Genomic DNA, 23,422 nt, shown 5'->3' on the forward strand with positions numbered 1-23,422 from the left:
ATACCGCTGGGGAGACACCGAGACAGTGTGGAAGCGGATCTGCGTCAGCTTCAAGCCAATAATTGGCAGGATCGTATAGGTACCTACTATTTTTTCTACCATTTTTACCCCTGCTATATTGACGCGCAGTAATCTAGTTACCGAGCCTCCATCCCCTTCATTATCTGCCACTGACATCAAAGGCGTATCCTATCGTGTCGTTAATAACGTTACATGCTATCGATATATCGTAACAGCTAAATCTACCGGTGCTAAAACCGTAGGTATACTCTCATGGATTACTTACTCTTTTTGTATTAAAGATATTTTGTTAACTGAATCAGAAACGTGATTGCTGAACATTTTTACTTTGAGATATTTCTTCTTCTTCAGTGATATACTGAATCATAAAGGAAAAAGATTTTTCTAAAACCATTAACCTACACAGTGCTCCAGTGGGATAAATAATGACAAACAGGGTTACAGATGTAGTGCATAATTATTTCCCTTCGTATTGTCACGGAAACGTACGAACGTGTCTTGCTATTTCAGTCAGTCTTGGTCTCGGTACAAAAAGTACTGAGGTTGACTGAAGTAGCATGGCAAATACGAAAGTCTCCTAGAAAATACGATGAAAAACAATTATGCACTAGGTAAGGTGGTGGTACTAGTGCTCGACATGCTAATGCCCAATAGATGACACCCTGCTGTCACCTCTATTGGCAATGACTTAAGTTTCAAGATTACATGTACATGTGGGACCGCGTCGAGCACCAGCACCACCACCTTACATCGTTAAATTGGTCTACGATTTTTAAATTCTAAGTTCGATGTTAAGTATTTACTTAAATAAGAATTTCACGATCTTATAAGCAACCTTAATCAAAGAAACCATAAATAATTAACGCTTTCAGAGACACATTATCACATTAAATATCCACGAATCAAAGTCTTCTAAACACAACGCTTATTGTTTACCACTATAACAACGTGCAACATTCAGCATACATCCGACGCCCCATGTCACAATTATCTTAATTCACTCAAGTTGGGCGCCACTGTAAAACAAGTACATATAATTAGTAAGTAGAGTGAATAGTTCTCGATTTTACCGTGTGTATAAATAAGTTGGTAATAGCTATAAAGCTGGATATACAATGGGGACGGGACACTCGGGACACATGTCCAAAGCTTCCGATAAGCATTATGTGCAATAATGTTGTTTATGTTTACCTGAGCGGTCTATGAGAGGATTCAGTTTTATACAATGTACCTACCTACATATTATATTATTTTGGGTTATTTCATGTTTTAGCTGGTTTATGACAGGGTTTTCTCTACTTGGTGCCCTTGGTGGTATCGACAAGTAATAAATACTTTATTAAGCTGAAAGTACGGACTCTATTGTACGGGAGGTCGGGAGGTATGGTAAAAACTAATTATTTATAACTTTTATAAATTATAAGCTCGCTTAAAGTGCTCTTTCATTTAAATGGGTTCTTTCCGTGTATGTATTGAGCTTTTTAGTCTTAAAGGAAACTTGAATTGTTCTGATCAACAACTGCTTGAAAAATAACATAAATATATTTATTTATATACAATTTGAAATCGATTTTCTAAAGTAGCACGGAGTTCATATTGTGTATGATCTACAAACCTCAAAATTCCCATACCTCCACGCGCAAAAGGTCTGTATGATAGTTCAATAACTTCAAAGTTCCTATTTTAGTTTACCATTTTTGAACATGAGCGCCATCTCTGGAGCTTTCTCAAAACAAGAGCCTCGACGCGACGCGTATCTTGCTTCTCGACTGAAGGTCAGTTTCAGCTGGTTTCAGCGAATTTCAAAAACAAGCTTTCAGGCCACTTTCCCTTCAAGTTCACCGGTTCTCTCACAGATGTCGCCCTTCTCGGAAAACTAAGTTTCACGAGCCTTCGTAACTTATGTACAGTCGACGTCAAAGATATGTTTACATTTTTCGCCTTATTACAAAGGAGTAAGGTGCAAAAGTGTAAACATATTTTTGACGTCAACTACCTACACGCTTTTGTGCCGCTACAAATAAACCGCATTTATTATTTAAAAGCAAGCTAGTGAGGTGAGGTATACCTACTACGTTTTTGGTTGCTTAAATCAACATAAAACAAGGGATGAATTTGTAAACTAGGTAGGCTAGGTAGGTATAGGTACTTACCTATAACTACTATGTTTTAATCCTTGATTTGGATATTTATTTTAGTTCGTTTTTATTTTGTTTGTGCATTAACATCGTTAGGTAGGTACGTCTAAAATAATAATATAGTCTCTAGGATAGTGGGACTTGTGGCTATTGAATATTTTCCAATATTTCCTCATTCACCCTCGAATAAGATCTCAAGAATATCAAGATGAAAAAAAAATGTACGATAAAGTTGCTACATCAAAAAGCCACTTCCCATCAATGTCAATGTTATTAGCGATCAATGCGCTATCTCACATCATAAATAAGCTCATAAATTATGTAAAACGACAATATTCACACCCCAGCGAGTCCAATCCAGTCAAATACCCATATTATGTACATCGACAGATGACTTCCCAAGCCTCAGCGTACACAAACATATTTAACGGAAATTCGACTTTAGAACGTACACGTGAAAGTTTGTTATAGAAGTTGGGGCTGTTGTAGGATACGAGCTATGAAAAGTTACCTTTTTATGATATTTTTCTATGCAATGTAAACGGTACATCGGGTGTCTTGAGATTCAAAATATTCAAATGAGGAATATCCGAGAGACAACTGAATTGCTATTAGCTTAAAACCCATTGAAACCCCTGTTAGATTATTTTTACATTAAACGCATTAAAGTTTTTCGCACTAGCATGAAAAAAAGCTATTTACTCGTACTATCGTGAACGTTCACGTAGCTTTTTTCATTTTCGTACATAATTTTGTTTTTACTCCATAAAGCATTTTTCATATAGGGTTATTTAATTTAAATATTTACGTTTATTGGTAACGCCTGAATTATCGCAAAAGCGGATTAAATGAATAAGTTGAAAATGTTGAAATTAGTGGTTTAGTCTATGTTAGTTTTACATACATAGTAAATACATCAAACAATGTTGTTTTGGTGCTAGCCGGGATTAAAAAACTGTACCTACTAAAAATAGTAACGGAAGAAACCGCCATATAAGAATATCTATTTACATAAATATTACCTATTTAATATGAAAATATACAACCATTATAATTCCCAACTTTGCTATGACAATATATATGATTTTTATAAACAAAAAAAAAACAAGTAAATCGAATACTTACAAGGAAGTATTTCATATTTATGTTTCAAGATTTGAAGCACACGTACATAAATACAAATAAAAGCAGTGAAGCTGAATAAAAGTGTAGGTATAAAATACATACGTACATTACAAATTATAATGCTTATTTCTTGTTTGGTTGATATAACACCAATAAAAGGTACATACGCAAAGCCAAAGAACCTAAAAAGCGAACATGAAGAGTAAATACTGTTTTACGATCGTCTAATCGTCGACCCAAACGAGCTTTTATATTTATTTCACACATTACGCGAAAATGTGATACGGAAAAGAGAAAACCAAAAAGGATTTACAAGTTTTATACGTATTTTATGTTGAAAAAAATGTCGATATATCTTACGTCCATATTCTTACTTTTTTACTGATAGTATGAATTATATACAGAGTTTATTATGTAGGTATTTATTTACACATAGCTTAGGCGTGAGCCAAGCCAATATTCTGTGTATGAACTAGCAAAACATTTGTAGACTCATGAAAGTGATGAGCGACCGCATTCATGTGTGAAATTGATAAGAGATAGGTAATACTATATAGTAGGACTTGCAAACTCATACCCTTTCGCAGGTCGATGCAACATTTGATACATTGGGGCTTTTGATCGATGAATTGTTGCATTGCAGTCGCTTTCGTAAAAACTAGGGCCTACGCCAAGTCTTGGGATTAGTTGTCAAACGGACCCCAGGCTCTCATGAGCCGTGGCAAAAATGCCGGGATAACGCGAGGAAGAAGAAAAATTGTTGCATGCGATTTGTTGCAATGTTAGTACCTAGAGGCCTTTTATTCACGACATCCTTTATCTAATGTGGAAAATGAGTGTATATTGGAGTTAAATGGTCAAAAAACTAAAATAGCATAATTTAGACACGAATTTAGACGCTGTATGGAGGTTGGCGACGAAGCAGCGAAAGTTAAAGTTATAGATAAAAAGCGTGGGTATTTTATTTGGAACACTGGTATTTTTACCCAAAAGGCGGACTCCGTTGTATTGAGTAGTCTGAAAATCCACGGTACGATGTAATAAAGATGAAAAGGAACGCATTCAAATATTTAACAGATACCCGACAGTAATTTTATCTTTTCTCGAAAATTTCCTTTCCTTGTCGAAATCAATTTATATTTGCTTTTAACACCAAAGAAATGAAAAGGTGAAATGCTGCCAAATTGATTAGGAACACGCCCTGATAGATTCCCTCTCGGGGAAAGAATTGGGTCAATGTCGACATTCAACTGGTACCCGAGTCTCCCCTTGTCACTTAGAAACCAAGAGAGTTGTGCGGATGTGTACAATCTTGTGCCATTCGCAGAGCGTCTATTTTAGCTTGGTTTATGTACAATACTGTGGTAAGGGGTTAGTACGTGATTTGGACTTATTTGTCGACGAGTGTAAGTCGAATTAGTGGTTGTATCAACATTTCTGTAGAGAACGTGTGTGTAGGAACAATTAATTGGTAGATTCCCAACTAGCAAAATAGTCGTATAAGAATTGATTTACTCAGCCTGTAATCGTATAACAGCCGAGTTACGGTTGTTAAAGCACCAATATATCGTATAATAGCGGTTAACTCGACTATTTAGCAATTTTCGCTAATTAGTGCTATAATCATGTCGTATAAACGTTTATAGCACTATCTTTTAGCACTTTTATTCCACCTTTTAATAAATGCTGAGTTAGCGCTACTAAATCACTTTTATTCAGCATAATTGTTCTATTAAAATCATATAACAGCTATAGATTAGCTAATTGTCTGAATAAGGCGCTTTAATACAACTGTTACTTAACTCTCTTCTCTGTTGCTATAAAAGCCTATTAAAAGCAATCAAATAACCATTTGGCAACAATGCTGCTGTAACAGCGCGCTTATATCATAATTAGGGTAATGGGGTTCAAACCGCTGTTATAGGAGCTGAAGTGTATTTACAGGTTTTATTCAAAATGTATTCAGCTTAGAGTACTTTTAAAGAGTTTTGAACTACATTAACAGCACAAGTCAGCCATGTTGACGTTTCAATATAGTCCGGTGGCCAACTGCATGAAACCCTACCTGACAAAAAAATAGAATAATACTACTCTGTAGGGGTAGCTGACTTTTAGTAGCATCAACTGTTCTTGGTCGGCCGCGGCTTAATTTGGAAAATTTTGCGCTAATGGCAAAATAGTGGCACAAAAATTCATAAAAAAAAACCCCATCGTATAATAGAATGAAACTTGCATGGTAGGATAGCTGCCTTTGAGGACAGCAAAACAAAACTGGTCAGCTACATCCTCTGTTGGCAGGTTCTTGTGTCCGACCGAATTTGTGGTACCACGTGACAGCTACAATTTACCTCATCGAAAAATAGAATCAAAACAACTGATTGTAATACCTACATTAAATTTGTTGACATATGTCTTGATCGGCCTCACCTTAGCCTGACAGCGTTTTCAGTCCGTCCGCATTAAAAAAAAAGTCAATGGCAGCTATCCTACCATACAAGTGACATTCTATTTTTCGATGAGGTAAATTGTAGCTCACTTGGTACCACAAATTCGGTCGGATACAGGAACCTGCCAACACAGGATGTAGCTGACCACTTTTGTTTTTTTGATGAATATTTGTACCACTTTTTTGCCATTTGCGCAAAATTTGCCAAGTTAAGCCACGGCCGACCAAGAGCAGTTGAAGCTGCTAAAAGTCAGCTACCCCTACAGAGTAGGATTTTTCAATTTTTTTATCAGGTAGGGTTTCATGCAGTCGGCCATCGGACTATAAATCCATAAACATGGCGACATCATGTGCTATAAGTGTAGCAGTAAACGCAGTTACTCGACTTATAGTCGAATTAATGAGATATAACAGAAACTAGATCGTGTAAGCAAATTTTTACTTATTTTTATTAATATTTTTTTATTGAAATTTAAGAAAATAGGCGGCCCATGAATATATATGAACCAGTGCCTTTGGTTTTATCAATAAAGTATTTTTCGCGCTGGGTTTTACTGTATTACGTGTACTTACAGACAGTAAAAACTTATGTACACAATCAATGTAAAAATAAATGTCATGGATGACAGCAGTAAAAAATACTTAAGTACCTTTTTGTTTTATTAGACACGTGAAGACGATTAGGCCTCAAACTTAATCAAATAATTGACATATAATCGCTTACCTGAGATCGTTTTTAGCACATATTAGTTGAATAAAAGCATTTACTGCACTCTTACACATTTAAAATGCCGAGTAAAAGCAATCCGGCTACCTTTACGAAACATTTTTGCTGAGAAAAAGCAGTGCGGCTGCTTTTATAGAACACTTTTACTGAGTAATAGTAAATTGCTAATGTTTATAGAACAAATAGTCGAGTAAAAGCACTATCGTTGCTATTAAAACACTAGAAGTGCTTTTATCCACTTTTACTCAACTATTACAGCATCGATTTGCTTCTTATACAGCGCTTACTCGATTTTTATAACACTTTTAGTCTGTATAAGTGCGCCTTTTCGCGTTGAGTAAACGCTTACAGGACTTTTACTCGACTGTTTTTACACCGTTTATAGCACCAAAAAGCGAAAATAAAAACGTGCTCTCAACTTTTATAGCACATAGATTTGCTAGTTGGGTTGGTACATCTATGGTTCTTGTTAGTTTTTGTAGGTATCTCCTTGGATTTCATGGGCATAAATCCCGGTCTTTTGATAGGCTTACGCGGGGATGCAGATCCAACAAGTAGAAGTCTCTTGGACAGTTTTAATGTCATGTAATTAACATTATCATTTTACGGACATTTCTTCTTAGAAATTACCCCTCCATTTCATTTTAGTACCTATTTAAGGAAAAAATAAGAGTAATTTATTTTTTCCTTAAATACTAAAATGAAATGGAGGGGTAATTTATAAGAAGAAAAATGTCAGTAAAATGATTTTAACCTTCCATAAAAAGACCAAAAATGATTGGCGTAAAAAAATGTTCCTTCTACTTTTTCTAATCAGACGAATTCCCGAATTCCGAATTAGACTCGATACGGAATATTCCCTTAAACGGATCCTCACTTTTTTAGTTACACCTTGTAATACTTAACTCTTATTATTTTTATTAATTAGTGCGTCTATTTACATATTTAAATATCGTTCGTGTATTTGCGTAAATCTGTATGCGTAAATTGGGATTTAATATTATCATTAAAAGGCTTAAGTGAGTACCTATTAACGCTCCAAGTGAGAAGTGGTATGTTCCCAGCGGTAGGATATTTAATATAGCCTGATCGAGTGATTGACTCTATCAGACATTTAGTTTAAAACAATATTATAATTTTAGTGCAAGCACATTAAAATTGACTAGCTGTATTTAAAGTCGCGAACATAAAACTGACTGTACAGTAAACCATGTTACCTATCAATAATCTAGGAAGGTCGCAGACTTGACGTCATGCTACTTGTTCAATAGCGTCATCGTTGTTTAACTGTCTGTCACCAAAGCTATGCCAGAGTAAAATTGTACCGAGTAGTCCATCTTCATCCGTTATGCACGGGCTGTGCAGCACAGCAAGCGCAAAAAGTTTATTTATGAACATTCAATACGTCTCCTAAAATATTTCCAATTTTGCTCCTGTCTTGATTGAAAATCTAATGAAATTAGTTTCAAACTACAATAAAGTCAATAAATAATTAATCAAGATAAAAATACGTAATAATACCTATTTAATTATTACTCGTGTAAGTAATCAAACTAATCAACTTTGTCACTACCTTTGAAGTGACGCCGCCACAGGAATCCATCAACCCGAACCCTGTGGTTCCGGAGATTTAACCTTAAACTTGGATTAATTCGGAAATAAAGTTTGTTATTGAATATGTAAAAGCGGTTATACTAATTTCTACTGAAATTGAGTCCCTGAATGGATTACCGTTAATCAAAATCGTCAAAATATATAATTTTATAGAATACCTTTTCAAAATAGGTACGTTGGTGTATAGGTGAAATAGTACAGTCAGAGGGGCTACCGCGAAAACCGAAATTCGCAAATTGCGGGGATCTTACTCTTTTACTCCAATGAAGGCGTAATTAGAGTGACAGAGAAAAATGCCCGCAATTGACGATTTTCGGTATTGGCGGTAGCCCTACAGCAGCAGAACTTGCTATTGTTGCTAAGCGGGCGAGGTGTTCAAAATTACATTGACACGCTCTTATTCTCTTGACAATAAAGTCGCGTCAAATTATTTTGAACACCTGGCCCGCTTAGCAACTTCTGCTGCTGACTGTAGGTAAAGCTTGACCAGGAATATATGATCACGCGCCATGTTGCGGAATTTCACTGGAACTATTTTTGTCATACTGTACTGAACTGTCAACCTATACATGAGAATAATAGCGCCCTCTTGACAATGATCATATATTCCTGGCTCCAATTTCACCACGGTGACAGGTGCGACAATTGTAAAACATCACTGTTGCTGACGTCACAGGCATCCATGGGCTACGGTTACCGCTTAGCATCGTGCGGGCCGTATTCCTGTTTGCCACCATCATTGTTTTATTAAAAAAAACTTTATTATATCGGAAATAAACAGATATTTCTCTTGCTAAGTTTATGACAATTGTCACAAGAAACACTACAATTGTCACGAAATTCCGACATATACCTCATTACCTGTCAAGAATTACCTACAATTCTTCTAAATCTTGACAATTGTCAGAAACTTCGCAAAAGAAATATCTGTTTTTTTCCGATATAATAAAGTTTTTTTAAATAATACAATGATGGTGGCAAACAGGAATACGGCCCGCCCGATGGTAAGTGGTAACCGTAGCCCATGGATGCCTGTGACGTCAGCAACAGTGATTTTACAATTGTCGCACCTGTCACTGTGGTGAAATTGGGGCCTGGTCAGGCTTTACCTGGGTGGGTGCGTTTCACTCTGTATGACAATTAATTATGCCTGCTCAGTCGATATAACGATCAAGGGATATTATTTAGCAAGGCTTATACGAATGACATATTCTTACCAGGTCATACGGAATAACAGGCATTTGGTATAATATATTTCAACATAATTGCTCGTGCCGATTGGTGCATGCAAAAGAAGTCGTGCCTGAGATGCGCGCTAATATCACAACGGGATTCATCAAGGTCGTATCAAAACCACTTCAAACCCATAACAAGTTGTCAAATCTGAATTGGGCTCAAGGATATTTCGGCTATACCTGCCTGTATTAAGTAGATTGTAGATTTTTATAACTAACACGGGACTTAATCGCGTAAAACTTACGTTTATTTATGGCCTGACCACTCCCCTGCCTGTCCCCCTCTCTCTGCCTGTGACCACGAACGATAAGATCGGTTTTCCTAGGATAGCGGTGCCGTCATATAGCGACCGTCTCCATACTAAATAATACGGCTAAATATGGATGTCGTAGTATTTGTATCGAGACGGCCGCTATATGACGGCACCGCTATCCTAGGAAACGTCAGCCCATAAATAAACGTAAGGTTTAGGCGATTAAGTCCCGTGTTAGTTATAAAAGTATGAGTGAAAATCGTGTAAGTTTAAATCAATAGATTGTAGATTCTATTATATATTCTAGAACTGTATCCTTCTCATATATTTTCATCTCACAACGTTCAGCAACGTGAAATATTGTCATATTTGCCATTGTCGCAGCAACTTCATCTCAGCTTGAGGATTATTATTGTTATCACAAAGAGCCCTTGAGGTTTCCCGTCAGGTTCTTAAATATAAGACACGGAAATAAAACGTTGTCTCCGAGTTTTTCGTTTCACGTAATCTTTAAGGAAATAAGAAAGATGTTATAAATAAAATGGCAACCTTTACAAAAGATCTTTGTAAGGTAGAGATACAATCGAAATAAGTAGAGTATACTTGAGTTTTGGCGTTGCTATTGTCAATTTTGTTCTTTTTATACAAAAGTAGAAAAGCTATTATAATTCTGTAGGTAATGTTTTTATGTGAGCACACAAGTCTTGAATAACCTTTAGTTATAGCAAAGACATATGTAACTTCGTATAAGACGAATAAAGTCTAAGGAAAAAACGTGCCTCGGAATTCAAGTAAAAGTCATTCTCGAATAGATGCCGCACACACCTTTAGCCTATCCTCGGCTAGATGGCGTGACGACACCGTTTCATATTTAACAATTATAACACATAGATATCAGTGAATGAACATGGATCAAAATGATATAAAAATAATAAAATCATTTATCCATATATATATATACATTTTTTGATAACTTTATACGTTTTCATTTTGAGTTTTAGTCGTGTGTCGATAGATGGCAGTAAATTTACAGTGACTACAAAATTTACAATGACAGGACCCCTCCATACTATCTATTCTTTTTGGTTATAGTTATAAGACACATAGGTAACACTTCACTGTCACTGAGACACTGTTAACATTTCATCGCAACGAAAGTCACTTATTGAGTAGGGTAAAACGGGGTGAGTAGGTTTCGCGGGGAGAGGTGGGTTATGAATGGGGAGAGAAGGTTTGAGAGGGGGGTGCGAAGGGATTTTAAGGCTACTGCTACAAAAATAATGTATTCCAATTTAAAATGGAGCTATAGTAATACGTATAATAAAAAAAAAACGATCCAACAATCTTCCAAAATCACCTTTGTATGATGAAAACCCCTCTCACCCCAAATACGAGGCACTACAGGGTGAGGTGGGTTTTCCTCTTTATCGTCAAAGTTATGAAATGGAACTACCTAAAATAAAATAAAAACTAAAATACAAACGTCCGGAACGGAACACTTATTATATACACCATTCAGTTTTCATATGTAAAAATAAAATGTTATCGAGGTTTGAATTTCAGTTTTGACCCTACTCACCCCATTTTACGGCACGAATTTAAAATTACCTATTTATTACCTAATATGCCATCTATACCGCTATATAGCCGTTCGCTTCAAATAGAGTCTGGTATAACTAATTATAGTAATTATACATGCGATACCCAATATAATCTCATTAACCGTTGTCAGCCTGGCAAAGTGCTTCGCTACAGTTAATACAGGGTAGGTAGGTTTTAAATACGTAGGCAGTCCATCTTTTAACAAACGATCGATCGAAAATTACGGACTGTGTGCTAAATTAAGAGAGAATATGTTACGCTAAAAGTAATCTGTTTTTTAAATCTGTTAATCCATTTACTACTACTACTCTACCACTACTATTAAGTTTCGCTAAACAAAAATCTAAATAAAATCAGTATTTCCTAAGGTTCTGTATTATTGGCCTTCATTTGATCCGCACTGACTGCGGCACCCTGTTTTTAAATGCTCGGATATATGGTACTGTATTTAGTAATCGCTACTATGGTATTATGACTTTATGACAAATAAAATATTGATTGATTGATTGATGGTTCCAGTATAAGCACAGACAAAACATCCTCCAGACTTAGCATAGTCGCGCTACCCCCTCTGCCACGCATACGGTAAGTTTACTCCATGTTCGAGTCGAAAGTGTCTTTGTGTGACGTCCGTGAACTCGTTCGTCGTTTGAACGGACCAATCACGGCACGGGATCTCGCTCACCTCGTTTCGCGCACCCCCGCATTTTTGGCATTATCGGTTGCATGAAATAATTGCTCTAAACTCGGTCTAGATGATTCCTAGTCTATGAGTAGAAGCGATGTCAATAACGTGTCATATTAGGAGTTTAATTTGAATCACAAGCGTCATAATCATAATCATAACTTTAGATGACTTGTCAGTGCAAGGCTTCACAGTTGATCACTTTTCAATTTCCGATGATCGATCAGATGCTACGCCGTTAAGAATTGAAAACGGGTCCTTTCAAGTTTGTTTCAAATATGCTGTGGCTCCTAGCTGTCATTTTCACAATTTTCAATATATTTATGCTCTATTTGCGATCTTTTCAGCCCCATAATTCTGTTCTTTTTTTCAGTGTTTAAAATACCTGAAATACTACACATGTGTATGGAACACTGTCCTAGTCTACAATACAATATTTTGCTTCACTAAGCAACTTGTATTCAAATTGTATTAATCGTATTAAATGATTAAATAAATAAATTATGTATTGTATTGTATTTAATCATTTTTATGTGATTGTCTACCCCACATTGACCTTATATTAATCGGGTGTCATTCTGAATCCCTAACAACGTTTGTCCTAAAGTCACTTGCCCTAACTGGTTTGTCCTAATGGGCACCTGCCCTAACGATTAATTGTCATAACGATTATTTTCCATAATGTAAGGTTCTGAAAAATGGTTAGGTTTTAGAACTTGCTGCCACAAAAGTAGGTTAGGTTAGGGTTAGAACTGCGACCCTCGCAAAAAAGAAAATATGCTTAATAACATTAGGATAGGCTAAGTTAGGTTAGAGAAAACAAAATTAGGGTTTTTAGTGTTAGGACAACTGATCATTATGACAAATAATATTAGGGAATGCAAAGATAGGAGAAAATACTTTAGGGATTCAGATATAGATCCTATTAATCTGTATCTACATACTGAGTGTAAAAGTGATATCAATCATGTGTCATATCGGGTGTCCAATTGAGGGAAATCGTACCCCGAGCGCAGCAACTAGGGTTGCCAGATGGTCGGGATTTGGCGGGATTCTCCCGATTTTTAGCATGTGTTCCCGATTCCCGACAAAGTGAAAACTGTCCCGAAAAACGACTTCACGTTATAAAACAATAATTTCAAGTTATACGATACGATAAAAACGTCTATGGGCAGAGCAGCTGACGTAGTACCAATAATGTAAAATATCGTTATTTTTAATACAATTACTTTAATTTGAATGTTTTTTTTCCCGCCTTAAGTCCCAAAATCCCGAAAAAATTATATTTTTTCCCGATAATAGCTCCTTTCGATCTGGCAACCCTAGCAGCAACCCGAGATGACTGATATGTTTCACCGTTGTTCGCTTTTCAATCTCCGATCACTGATGGCTGCCCTGGAGCGCGATTCAGAGGGCTTACCGCGAAAACCGAAATTCGCAAATTGCGTTGATCTTTCTCTTATACTCCAATGAAGGCGTAATAGGAGTGACAGAGAAAGATGCCCGCAATTTGCGAACTTCGATGTTCGCGGTTGACCCCAGATTTAGCAAATTGTTAAGACGAAACAGGAGCTGAGTTTTAAATATTTTAGGTAAATATACCCGTCTCGCTAACGGAAGCGGCACCTAAAAGTAGTGCGATAAGGACAAGGCGAAAAATCCTGCGTAAAATTCTCAAAAATCGAGGTTTCGTACTCCTCTGTTTCCTCCTCCAAAACTAAACCAATCGTAACCAAATTTGGAAATCTAAATGATTATGAAATTATCTGTGTCGGACCGTTTTGCTTTTTTGGCTAATTGATATCAGTTTTGAATGCCACGCCTCTCATTGCGGCATAGTCAATTAGGCCATTTTGGCAATTTTTGAAGGGCTCTAGCGCCTTAAAAAACAAAAATATCAAAAAAAGCAAAACGGTCCGAAACAGATATTGACAATATTAATCTGTGTTGAAAAAATCATTGCTCTAGCTTCAAAAACCACGGAGGAAAACGAGGAGTACGTTTGTATGGAGAAATGACCACGCCCGTTGGCTCTTAAGGTTTTGAGCTTATCTTATGCTGATATGACCTTGAAGATTGCTCGTGATGATTGGATTGGTGCAATGAAGAGAAAATCGGTTGCTGAGTATCATTACTATATTCTAGGACCAAGCTAACTATACCTGACTTTGAGTGACGAAATGCGGAGTGCCATATCGTCATAAGTAAGTTACCTGAATATTATTTTTTTAGAAATTCGACATTTATGGTTACACCTCCACACTTTATCTTTGTAAGTCTGCGAAGTAACGTACGGCCCGATTCGAACTTTAAGATACGTCCATTAATAGATCTAGAAACGATATACGGCCCTATTCGAACTTTAAGATATGTCAAATATTACGACTGGATACGATATGGAATAGATGTATCATTGTCAAAAGTGACGCCTTTGTTTGGAGAAACGTCACTATTGACACTAACATATCTAATCCATATCGTATGTAGACGTAATATTTGACGTATCTTAAAGTTCGAATCGGGCCGATGGATTAGATGTGTCAGTGTCAAATGTGACGTTTTTTCAAACAAAAGCGTCACTTGTGACACTGACACATCTAATCCATATCGTTTCTAGATCTATTAATTGACGTATCTTAAAGTTCGAATCGGGCAGTTAGCTTTTTGCACACGTTCAAACTTGATTGTTAATAATATTGTCATTTTAGAAGTTTTCTATTAGCGTAAAACAAAGATTTTAGACTATGATAAATAAATCATGTAACAATTGTTTCCAGTTTCAATCCACTTACAAGTAATAGTACATTACTACAGAGGCCGGGACGAAAGGGGTTGCCGGCCGAAGCGAGGCCGGATAGGTCTGAGCGCGGGCAACCCCATTTCCCGCCGAGGTATGTATAGTGCTTTTCTCAAAAATGCAATGAAATAAATAAAATAAAAAATCCACGAAACCCAAGTTTTATTTATAGAAAAAACTAAAAGTAAACACGTACCTATATCATTATCACGCGTATGTTTTACACGAGTCGTGTATTTTTACTAACCGTATATTTTCATGTATCTTTGATTTTTTCGCCTTGTATCCGTCTGACTGTCGTTTTCGTCACATATGTTTACATAGTCTTTCATGTTGATATCATGTTTCACATATATCGTTGCTTTATGCATGGAGTAAATAAGTATAATTTCCACAGTGTTGACGAATTTGTAGTTACATTCATTTAAAATATGCCACAAAACTGTTTCTAATAAACTGTAAGCCATTTTTCTTAGTTTCTCAAATAATAAAATTGCCCTAAGCAACCATATACATACTTCGTATTTGACTTGGCGGCAGAGGCAGCAAGTTATTAAAATCAATTCTGCTTACGCTGCCAATTCCAACACCTACGATTACAATTAATATTAATTTCATTATTTCGTCGGAACTCATATTAAAGTCAAAAAATCAACAACGCACCATAAATCCAATAAAACAGAATGAATATTTTTCAACTTTACCTCCATAACAATTTAAAAAATATAACTACGCGTGTTTGAGTAGACCTTTAAATGTTTTTATTTGTGTAGTTAAATTTATAATTTAAAATTATAGAATGTATTATTTATTAAGTTCATGTTGATTTTATACAAATAAAACTGCAAATTATAGCAAACATTGTTTTTTGTTTTTTTTTTATAGGCGTAGTGGCAGAGTGTCATTACGAACCATAAAGCAAATACTGCCTCTAGTTTTTTTTTATGGATGAATGCCTGGCGATGCTGTGTCACAAATATCTGTGAAATGAAAATTAAAAAAGAGGACTTTGCCGGCCTAGGCCTGCAAGATGTGTATGAAATTCCATTAACGACCTTTTGTCCTAGCCGCACCTGAAACGTCATACTTCGCAGCCTATTATAAGGAACATAACATCAATATTTCATTGCATGTTTGAGAAAAATATATTTTAGATCTAACATCTACCTTCTATTTTTATTATTCCATAACATTGCTTAAATATTTATATTTCAGGCAGATACCCGTACAATGAATACATTGTATCTCTGAAAAATATACATTGCCAAAATAACAAGGTTGCGTGTCGTGTTTCAGAACGCGTAGAACGAAAATGTAGGCGCAATCCGAGATGACTGATAGGTTTATTTTATTGCCAGACACCCCACTCTATAACCTTTAACATTTGAAACAAGTCGAGGGGTTTCGCATATACGAGGACACGTTTAGGTACTGGGGGCCGTTTTTTGAATTTCGAGCGCTCGAAAATCTGTGTAAAACGGCGAAATGTTATTTTTGAAATACGAGCGATGGAAATTGTGACACTAGTGGTATTGCCCCCTCGTTTGTTAAAATATTTATGACAAAAGCTCGTAAAGTGGACTTGAATAGAAATTGTGATTTATGTAAACTAACCAATTTACCACCATTCTTCGTAATCCTGCACTTTTAAGTCACAAGAACCTGGCCGCTTTCATTTTAATTTAAGCATGTAGTTTTGAAATGATTAGCGTAATTCGATTGTAGGGGAGCGGCTTTTGACCTTATCAACTTATGTATACTTACTTACATTTTTATTTAGCTGTATAAATATTTAGTTAAACTATATATTTTAACATTTTTAATTTAATATTTTTTTATTAATACACTTTACAGTGAAAAGATCCTTCGTAAACATGTTAGGTTATATGTCAAATGAGCAAAATCTGGTATACTTATTTGTTTACATTTCTATTGTATATAGGTCAGGTAGATACAGCAAACTATCAAACATAACAAACGACGCCCTGACACACTCAAATGTTTTTATTTATTTATTTTATTATAATAATATCTCGACGTCAACAATATATTCATCTTTGGTACCTATATACGTAGTGTCTATTTATATAATGTAGGTAGCTAACAATCTCTGTACAATAAAAGGTAGACAAGACACCGTTAAATATTAATCTATTACCTGATAATAATAGATAAAAGCTTCCTAAACTTTATTACGATGGCAATAACACACCGCCATGACGGCGATAATATTTTACGCGGCAATAACAGTCCCTGAGGCCAATTCGAACGTCACTTTGACATCAAAATAATATCTAAATGATGTCATTTAGTTATATTTCGCGTGTGCATTTTGCTCGTATTTATACAGGCGCGAGTAGGGTTACCAGATGTCAGGAATTTTCCTGACATGTCAGGAATTTTGACCGTTTGTCAGGAATGCGGCCGGAATACGAAAATGTCAGCTATTTTAGTGAATTAACAGACTTTTCTATTATGTACCTGAAAAGCTACATTATTCAGCGCGAGCGAAAAGCACAGGCGAATATGGACAAATTGACATAGTTTAGATAACATAGGATAGATATCAAGTTTGAATAGACCATCCTAACACGGCCCGCACCGTTCGTAACTTTATTTAACCTGGGAAATACGTAAACTGAATGTGGCCGGGTCATTCTTTGATTTGGTGTAAAAGCATGTCGCCCACGTTTTTCGGTACTAAACGAAGTTGGATCTTTACCGTGTCTTATACTTATAAGGGCTACTTGCACCATTCTACTAACCCGGGGCTAACCGGTTAAACCTGGAGTTACCATGGTTACCAGTACAATTTGACACTGGGTTGGCGGTTAAACCGCTTAACCCCGGGTTAGTGGGATGGTGCAAGTGGGCCTAAGTAGTAAATAAAAAAATAGTAGTACAGGCCGTTTTCCATTTCACGATATCTTAAGAAGATCTATGTTTTTTAAGGCTCCAAATGGTCAAAATGTCACTACCAACGCGTGTCGCCTGACCAGATTTCATCAAAACATGAGCTAAAATTCAATTTAAATGTAACTTTATGGCTAGTATTTACTAAGTGCCTAAAACTATATTAGTTAGTACATTAATTATTGATTGCACAAATTAAATTGTGTCGTACAGAACTACCTGGCAGCATCGAATTTTTCCGGCCTCGCGGTACCGTCATTTCCGTGGATGCTACTTGCACATCATATAGCTGTCGAATAGCAGGCTGTGCTGAGATCCTGCCACTGCCACCACGCGCCTTTCGTCGCCTATTAATCGATAGTGGGAACACACTTCAACATTTGTGCCCGTATATATTTTATTTTTAAATAATAACTCGATTACCGTGGTTTCGTCCAAAAAAATGTGTCAGTTCCGTGTGTCTTATTTCTCGGTAAGTGGAAATCATTTTAATACGAATCCTATTTGATATGATAACTTATTCGAATTGTTATGATGTAATTGGAAGAATGTTCTGGAACATTAACTATGTTTAGGGTTATGAGACAAAATGATAGTTTTTATCATTACCGTGGTAGTCATTACCACGGAACCACGGTATTTTTCGACCAGGGTAATGACCATTCTTCCACGGTAAGAACATGAATCGCTTTTTTTATTGTTTATGGTCTCTTTTAACAAAATTTGCCGAAGGAGAGTTATTTTTTCTTTGTTGTATTTTATTCATATACTGTAATATTTCACTTAAAGTGAGAAAAATATATAACTATTTATATGGTGAAAATGATAATTTGTCATTACCATGTATTATCGCCGTACAAAGTCATCACCATGACACTTTAAAATTGCGAGGTCCATATCTTCGCAGATAAGTTTCACAGAAAGGGACCATAACGTTTTTCAACATCGTTGTATCCTAAACATTTGATTATGGTCAAACAAATACCCAAAATAAAGATTTTTTATTTTTTTACCGTGGACCCGCCGATTTACACCAAATCAAAGAATGACCCGGCCACATTTTCGGCTGCAACGCCTGCGGTGGCACGCAATTTAAAGATCAATAGAGACTGTTTAGGTATTATAGTAGTTAAATTATGTTTTATCCCTTTCTTACAAATACATAAGTCAAAATGACAGAAAGAGTCTGTTCGGAAAGAGAAGAGTTGTGGAATGTATTGGGCCCCATACATTCCACGACTCTTCTCTTTCCGCACAGACTAAACAATCGATTATTAGCTAATTGAGGTTTGTATAGCGCGTTTATGATAAAGGGGTTTAATCTTTAGTATTTTTGTAAGCCATAATTTTGACATTAGTTTTTATCGTGGGTTTTGCTTTAATGCTATAGTAGGTACCTATTCTGTGCAACAGGTACATAATATCTTAAAATTCAAGACCCGAAGTTACAAAATTATTTTTTCTATGACAAACACCTAAAATTATAAATAAAATCAAAGTAAACACCTATAAGTACAAGAGTAAATCAATTTCGTTTGTAGATCTTTACCTAGAAGTTAGCATAAAAAAAATACAATAGTTTTACTTTTTAATCTCTTATTCCCTACTGAAAAGCAATTACGGACGCTACGGTTGATAAATTTATTATTAATTACATTTTACTGATTTTAGCACTAAAATAAATGGTTACCTACGTATTTTTTTTATTATAACTAATAAATAAAGACAATAATGAACCTTAAGCTCTGCTACGTACCTAGATTAAATTTGGTACCTCCAAAAATACAATTATGTATCTATTTATAAAAATGAATAATAGTAAGAATAAATTAAACCTCTGGCAAAACAACGAGTTAGTTATCCACAATAAAAGTGGAAGTCAATACATGTTCAATTGTTTTCACGATAGGTAGCGATAAGATAAAATAATGCAATTTGCACTGATGCTGTATGAAAAGTACTGATAAAATTTAATAATAATAAATTGTATTAATTTTATTATCTAATAAAAACGTCATGAAATAAATCTGGAGTTTTAATACTTTCGACGAAAATAATAATGTTTCTCGGTTGTTCTCGTAAATTTGTGATCTAAAAATAATTTAAGTTAGGAACAAGTTACTCACGCTCATTTCAGCCACAAGTGAATTTTCATTTACACCCTCACTCACAACACAAGCACATTAATACTCAAAAAAATCCGCACGCACATCCCCGCGACTCGTCACTGTCTGTCACCAAAAAAACACCAACAAACACTAAAAGCACACCAAATTAACCTCTAAATTCTTAATAATAACAATCAAAATCGTCAGTGATTCGCTCCGAGTTAAATAACATGATCTTTCCGAGACGAATCCTCAAAATTTGAGGTTATCTTACTGATCGGTAAATGTAGGACACATTGCACAGCCAGGCTATAGGGGCGAGAATCGCGCGAGTGCCGGAGCTGTGTGTGTTCAGCGTTGTAGAAATAATTCGCTGGTGTGCTGTAGTGACGGGAGAGGTCAATGTGTAAGGGGTGATGATTTGGTTGTGTGGGTGAGGACACGATTTGAATGGGGGGAAAGGTTTCAGACTAGTCTGGGGATATTACCGTAGGTCATGTCATGTCCAGAGATAGAGAAATAAGTAAACTTAGAATGCTCACGGCTCACTCCATACATATATAAAAACCTATTTACTCCTACTATTAAGTTTTAAAGTGTCATTCTATGGAACTTGCTAACTATGTAAACAAACCGCCATATTAAAATTGTCTCTGAATGTCAATTTACTAGTGACTTTTGTTTACATAGCAAGTTCCATAGGTATAGAAGCCAGTTTAAAACTAATTTATAATAAAAGTATATTTTACCATACCTCCCAGACAAATTATTATGTATTACATATTAAGTTCAATGTATTTGTTTAGTAGTAAAGCCATGTATGGAGTGAGCACATTAAGCTTTACTTATTTTTCTATGGTAATGTCTAATGCAGCATAAACAATGTTGGGGATAACACTGAGCCTTGGGAGACGCCAGACTCAAAGTCCATAGTACTAAAACATATATGGCAACTACAACGGCTCCCATGCCTCTGCTGGAGTGAAAGTTGTAGGTATATATAATTGTATATCCTATTTCTTGAACCCTCTAGCAGTCTGTAAGATGGAAGCGTTGACAAAATAGTTTAGTCACAGTCCTGGTCAAACGCTTCAGCAAAGATGACTGAAAATCATTTGGCGTAGTATTATCCCAAATGTTTTCTTACATTTAGAATAAGATTTATAACGTAAGTATCTGCTTCTGCTTGTTTTAAAAAATATTTTAGAATAAGGTGTTGTTTACGTTATTTTTACGACGTTGTACTAAATTTGAATTTTCAAACAAACTAACATCATGATGGTCAAGGTTATGTTTTGAAAATGGATAATTTTCCCAATTATGTACCAATTTTTTTCTAGGTATAAATGTGTATCTCTCGCAGTAAGTAGGTAGGTATGTGTGTCTCTCGCGCATGAGAGGAGGCCTGTGCCCAGCAGTGGGACGTATATAGGCTGAATTATTATTTTTATTATTTTATGTAAGTATATATGGATGTTTAACATTGATATTGTGTAGGTAATACAAGTAATACAGTAGATAATTTTGGTTGAACTGACTGACTTTGTTGATAGTTGGATTGGTTAGTAAATTGACCAATCGGACCGTCATATAAGTACATTTAAGCATCTGGAATATAAAATCAGAGCTAATCATATACAATAATAATTTTATTATCCTAGGATGAATCCACGAAAATGCGCCCCCGTGCGCACCCTACCAACTGGAGCAGATCGATCCGCGTCTCGTTACTACCGAGCCCCGAGGGTGTGACTACGCTACCAAATTCTCTACAACCTATATCTCATCCCCTTCTATCTCCACTCAACAGACAAGGACGTAACGCGTCGAGATTTAATCAGTTTAGATTCATAATACGTCTGTTGACACTTTACTATAGATGGATCAATTAAATACTCACACATTGAAAGCTTCAGTGATTGTGCTTATGCAGATACGAAACTTATTTTCCTGTGTTTGCATCAAGCGAAGTTCAACTTTAAGTTGTGTCGTTAAGGTTTAGATCAGCTTGGGCGTTTTTATCAGTGTTTATTGCGAGTAGAAACATTTTTATAGACAGAGAGAAGAGGACAGCGATATGTATGTGTTTGTGTGTTTAACGTGACCTATCTTTAGCTGTAGGTATTATCAGGCCAAGTTCGTTAATTGCTAGTCGAAACTACGTCACCGCTAAGTTGGGTGGTTAAGTAACTAAGTTTGGAGGAAAATGGCGGTTAAGTGGCAAATTAAGTACATACTTTGGTGTCAATATGACTGATCTATTTATATAAAAACCTTTTTTCATCTGTAATCGTGTTCTGAAACACGGCTTTAACTATTGTTATTATTAGAAATGTTATAATGGCAAAACTAAATGTTTTCTTTCCGTTTTCACGGTTACCTTGGTTGTGGTATTAAAAACGGGATTTTGATTTGTTTTCTATTAATTAGAAACTTGTAAACGTTTTAGTTCAGCTTTAAATAATACAGTATTTAGCCTGCTCAAAATATGAATTATTAATGAACTCTGTCGGCCTTGTTTGTAATTAAAAACGTAATGCTCACTCACACATTGAGCTATATAACGTGAAAATGATGGCATAAGTCATAATTGCATCACGCTTAATTTTTTAATAACACGTAATAAACAATAATAGGTTACGTAAAGGATGATTTAGGAGAGGTGGTGAAGTGGCCCTTATATAAGGGCTTAAATAAACTTAGTACGATAAATCTGGCCCCCTAGTGGGAACAAACAAAACTAAGAGTGAAGTAAACTTCAAAGTTTGGAATTTAGTGTGTAATTCATAAGATAAACTAAACTGGTGAGTAATTAAGGAAGCAGTAGCCTCGGCCTACAACTTTGTCCGCGTTAGTGTAGTTAACTTTTAACCCCATTTTAATTTTCACCCCCTAGGAGTTGAAGTTCTAAAAAGTCTTGTTAGTGGAGCTCTACAGTACTTGTACATTTTTACACTAAGCTTTCGAAAGGAAAAACAATAAAAAACAAAAACGCCGAATTTAACTCTATAGACAAGACTGACATATGTATGTTTAATATAAGTAGCTGAAGTACAAATATCAAATATTCCATACAAATCACTCAACAATAAAAAAACAAGTTTAACATCTTATGGATACTACGAAGGACAAACGTTCGCGCGATGTAGGATATTCTTAGGTCATAACAGCGCCATCTACCAGGATATGGAGTAAACTTCTGTGAAGCATTTTGTACAGTACCACAGAATAAATAATAGTACTAGGTACAGAAGACTCACTCTCTAACAAATCGCGTCTGTTACGATCAGCAGAGATATGGCCGCTAGGTGGCGACAGCGCCACGCGCGGCTTATGGCTTTCCCCAAAATTGGGACCGAACGGATGTACTTTTAGCTACTTGTAGCAAAGCGACGAAATCGCGGAGTGAGCCACGCCTGACAGTACTGAATAAATGTGATTTAAATTGTAAGGTCTCACATAGTTTGTGCGTTGTCTGTTAGTATATATATACTCTCACGGCCGATTTCGACCACGGCGACTATTTCAGCTCTGACGACGTTCGTGTGCCCGGGTGTGGCTTGCATAGGCGATCTTATTAACAAAGACCCGTGCACACAAGGTAAGGACACTATTGGTGTATTTATACCTAATAGCCGCTGGTGGACGGGCTTTCAGCTCATCCCGTCTGATATCTAGTTCAATAAGTCGACGGGATTCAAACAGGCCTATTCGGATTTCGAGATAATCACAAGATCTTGAGACGATTTAGAGATCA

The 23,422-nt window shown here is 35.9% G+C and overlaps 1 long non-coding RNA gene across 1 annotated transcript in view; it reads left to right on the forward strand.

Annotated features, from left to right (window-relative positions):
* Window positions 1–21,123, forward strand: part of LOC134792774 (uncharacterized) — a 361,091-nt gene extending 339,968 nt beyond the window's left edge. The window contains exon 2 of the long non-coding RNA XR_010144474.1: window positions 21,069–21,123. This is a non-coding gene — a long non-coding RNA (uncharacterized LOC134792774). The remainder of the gene's footprint in view (window positions 1–21,068) is intronic.
* The last annotated feature ends 2,299 nt before the right edge of the window (window positions 21,124–23,422 follow it).

This window comes from Cydia splendana, chromosome 8 (genome assembly GCF_910591565.1).
Source record: "Cydia splendana chromosome 8, ilCydSple1.2, whole genome shotgun sequence".
In the NCBI taxonomy this organism is placed as follows: domain Eukaryota; kingdom Metazoa; phylum Arthropoda; class Insecta; order Lepidoptera; family Tortricidae; genus Cydia; species Cydia splendana.